Source organism: Apium graveolens, chromosome 2 (assembly GCF_009905375.1).
Source record: "Apium graveolens cultivar Ventura chromosome 2, ASM990537v1, whole genome shotgun sequence".
Lineage (NCBI taxonomy): Eukaryota > Viridiplantae > Streptophyta > Magnoliopsida > Apiales > Apiaceae > Apium > Apium graveolens.
In genome coordinates this window covers 54,609,900-54,614,491 of record NC_133648.1, presented here as the reverse complement: position 1 = coordinate 54,614,491, position 4,592 = coordinate 54,609,900, and the positions used below count along the sequence as shown (strand labels likewise).

Here is a 4,592-nt window from a genome sequence, read left to right as displayed (position 1 = left end):
TTAAGCTAGCTGACAACTTTTGAGCTAGTTTAAGTTTGTAAAGTTTGTAATGATGTTTAATATTCATTTGTAAGTTTGATTAGTTGGGATTTGGGCGTTTGTAATATAAGTGTGTGTGTGTGTGTGTCTTATGTGCATACTTTAAGTTGTTGCAGTCCGTGGTAGTTGGTAAGTAGGTTCACTGCATATTATTATTATCTTTATTATTGTTATAAGCAGGTTATAAATTTGGTGTGTGTGTGGACCCCAAACTTCTGACCCGGGTTTGGAGGGCGCCACATGAGTCTAGGGTTGAATGAGATGGAGTGAAACGCACTCATTCAAAAATTATTGAAAAGAAAAAAAAAGAAAAAAAAAGAAAAAAAAGTATGTGTTTATGCATAATTGATCAAGAGTGAGCTCTTTAATACTCGAGTTATTAAGTTCTAGGGGACTTTGTGCCTAGTGACCTAAAGCTTTTATAGTTTGGGATTCGCTAACCTAACGCTCGCTACATGGGTATTATTGTATAAGTCTTGAGGGACCTCATTCATTGCACGGTCAAATAAGCATCTTTTTTATGTGTTCAATAATAGCATGAATCCTTGTATAACTGTAGTAGAATGGAAGTGTTGTGAGTCATTATGCGTTTAACGTCTATTCTAGTTATAAACTTGTGATTGTTTTGATGAAATATAAGTTATGGTTATTGATCTAGTATCGAGAGTATTTCTGTTAAGCATTCCACACACGCACATTTCTGGTTTGTGAGTTGGTTTATGGGATTTATTTGAACTCTATTTTGAGACATTGCATTATTAGAGACATTGGCTTATTCATTTGGTTATGGTTATTCTTAGGGGATTGATTGTATTATCATTTAGTTGCATTCACGTAGTTGTATTCATGCATTAGGTTTGTTTTATAGTTTTGAATCTGTTTATGCTTAAGGACAATCATCGATTCAAGCTTGGGGTGTGATAAGTGGATTTTATATCTTATATCTACTTGAAATGCTTCATTACAAGCTTAAGTTGGTGTTTTGGACTCAAGTTATTGGTATTTTTTATGTGTTTTTGTGTTATTACATTATAGACAGTAGTTGGATAAAAAATAAGCTTTTCAAAGAAATATGCTGAAAAGAGATTAGAATTGGAAGCCTAGGCTATTCTCAAGTTGTATAAAATCTCATTAGCTTCGCGTTAGCAGTTGAATCGCCTAATTCTGACGAGCAGAACTCAAGATACGGCCAAAAGAAGAATTGTCAGAAAATTTCAAGAAGGTCAGCGCGGCCGCGCCAGAACCAGCACGCCCGCGCTCCAGAAATCACTATTCCAGCACGGCCGCGGCGGAAAGTAGCGCGCCCGCGCCTTGTTTCTGCTCCAGAATCCCGATTTTAGTCAAAATTGAAGATTTTGAGAGTCTGGTCATTCTGGAGCCTATATATATATCAATAAAAAGATGTTTTTAACAACAAGGAGTGAGGGGAGAGCAATAAGAAGACCTAGATCGCACGAGACGGCTACGGAGAAGAAGACTTTTGTTTTTTTTTAATTTAGTTGATACTTAGATGCTTGTTTTTGATTTGTCTTTGAACCCTAATACTCTTATATTATTTATTATCATGTTTTCATTGGAACCCATGGTGACGATTAGTTTGATTATGAACTAATGATTGTCGTGCGATTCTAACGAATTTACTTATGGATTTCTATAGTTAATTTGCTTCAATATCTTGGTGTGTGGTGATTGATTGATATCCTAGTATTGGTTGTGCTTATTCATCTTATGTGCGTAGCTAACATATAAGATAGTGTGTTAATCTCTATTAAAGCGAAAGTGAATATAGAGATTTAGAACTTGCCATGCTAGCATGGGCTCATGTATAATTGTATGCATGATTCATAGGTAATTTTAACCATCTTACTTGCCTTATGTAATCACGATAGATAACTTGTTCATTAAATCTTTATGTTGTCAAATTCTATAGAAATATAAGGTCTCAACATAATTGGTGTCCATTCAACTTCTATCTCTTTTGTGGATGTCTGGTAGTAGGGTATTCATGCAACGAAAGTTGGCGTTTACTAGTTTCTTGTAATCTGATTAGTTTTCATCACCATTGCATGTTAAGGTTAAAAACAATGACTTTGAATGAAGTACTAATGAAGTTAGAATCCCATGTTTGTCCCATATAGTTAATTCAACCTCAATTCTCTTAGTTCAAGTTAGTTAATATACTTTCTTAGTTATAATCAAAACCAATTTGTTATTTGTCTTAACATTGAACGATAGCCATATCATTGTTGCATAAGTGTATAAATTAAAGTTAACCTAAACCAGTCTCTCTGGGAACGGATCTGATTTATATCTTATACTACTTGTGAACGTGAATACTTGCATGTAATTTAGCGCGTGTTTTCGCCCTAAAATGTTTTTGGCGCCGCTGCCGGGGACTCGGTGTTAATTTTTAGTTTGTTTGACATCAGTGGTCGTTAAAGTTCACTGACTTAGATTTTTTTTACTTTCATGGTTTACTTGTTTGTGTTTTAGGTACTCATTAAAATGGGAGATCCAGCAGAACCAACGAAAGCTTTAATGGATTATTCTCAACAAAAATCAATGAGATTCAATCTAGCATTGTCAGGCCAGCTATCGTAGCTAATAACTTTGAGATCAAGCCTGGAATAATTCAGATGGTACATAATTCAATCCAATTTGGGGTTCCCCAATGAAAGATCCTAATATGCATATTAGGGATTTCATCAAGATTTGTGACACCTTCAAGTTCAACAATGTTTCTGAAAGATCCTAATATCCTAAGTGTTGGTTACACTCTCAACCAACAAGTTCTATCACTACTTAAGAGGATCTCGCTCAGAAATTTCTTACTAAATTCTTCCCTATGGTGAAGACAGGTGCAATGAGGAATGCTCTTACTCAATTTGTGCAGTAATCGGGAGAATCTCTATGTGAAGCTTGGGAGCGCTACACGGAGATGCTTAGGAAGTTTCCTCATCATAGAATGCCTGATTGGATGATCATCAATTGTTTTTACAATGGTTTGGGAGCACAGTCTAGACCCATACTTGATGTAGCATCAGATGGAGCATTATGGGCAAAGAGCTATGAGGAAGCTTATGCTCTAATTGAGATGATGGCTGTGAATGAATATCAGTATCCAACCCAGAGATTGCCACAGGGAAAGATAGCAGGACTTCTTGAAGTGGATACAGCTACAGCTATAGCTGCTCAGCTAAAGATGTTGTCTATGAAGATCGATTCTCTGGCTAACTATGGAGTTCATCAGAGGATAAGTGTTCGTGAGCTTTGTGCAAGTTCACATGCGACGGAGCAATGAGCTATATTTAGTGAATCAGCTCAGTTTGTGAGAAACTTTCGGAGATCACAGCAACCAATGCTAGACACTTATCATCCTGACAATTGGAATTATCCTAACTTCAGCTGGAGCAACAATCAAAATGTGATGCAACAGCCGTTCCAGCAGTTTGGAAACAAACAATTCAATCCTCCTGGTGTTCAGCAACAATTTGCACCAAGACAACAACTCTAACTTCAACAACAAACTCATGGAGGTGTAGGTCTATCTTCGAATAAAAAATATGAATTGAAGGAGTTGCGGCTTATGTGCAAAAACTAGGCTCTTATATGCCAAAACCAGGTTGTTTCTATCAAGAATCTGGAGAACCAAATAGGGCAAATTGCTAATGCCTTATTGAATCAACCTCAAGTAACTCTTCCTAATGATACAGAAGCTAATCTAGGCAAGTGGAAAGTCAACGAACAGGCGAACGCCATCGGCTTGATATCTGAAAAAGTCATAAGCCCCCAAATTCAGCAAGACGAAGAGTATGAAAACTCTTTCCAGAATGCAGGTGCGTCTACACCCTTGCCAATTCCATAAAATGAGATTGTAGCTGAAAAAGTGGTGCAGAAGGATGTCGAGGTGGAATCAAGGAAGAAAACTGTGGAACATACTCTTCTTAAGGGTAATACAGGGGAGAAACGGGTCTATCCTCCACCTCTTTTTCCTAAGAGGCTGCAGAAGCAAAAGTTGGATACGCAGTTTGCTAAGTTTCTGGAGGTGTTCAGGAAACTTCATATCAACATAGCTTTCGATGAAGCTCTTGAAAAGATGCCTAGCTATGCGATGTTTATGAAAGGTATTCTCTCTTGGAAAGTGAAGCTCGATGAATTAGAGACCGTTGCTCTTACGGAGGAATGCAGTGATGTGCGGAAACAGAAGTTGCCTCTGAAGCTTAAGGATCCTGGAAGCTTCACTATTCCTTGCACCATCGGAAACTTGTCATTTGACAAGTGTTTATGTGATTTGGGAGCTAGCATCAATCTGATGCCTTTGTATATCTTCAAGAAGTCGGGTTTACCTGATCCGAAGCCTACATATATGTCTTTGCAGTTGGCTGATCGTTCTATTACATATCCACGAGGTATAGCGGAGGATGTCTTGGTCAAGGTGGACAAACTCATCTTCCCTGCTGATTTTGTAATTCTGAATTTCGAGGAGGATAAGAAGATTCCCATCATCTTGTGAAGAGCATTCTTGGCTATAGGCCGAAATATGATCGAGGTGC

General features: G+C 37.6%; 1 non-coding gene across 1 annotated transcript; it reads right to left on the bottom strand.

The window, feature by feature from the left end:
• Positions 1 to 2,899: 2,899 nt before the first annotated feature.
• Positions 2,900 to 3,006, bottom strand: LOC141709699 (small nucleolar RNA R71). The gene has a single exon (XR_012570264.1). It is a non-coding gene; the product is annotated as a small nucleolar RNA R71 (small nucleolar RNA).
• Between the last annotated feature and the right edge of the window lie 1,586 nt (positions 3,007 to 4,592).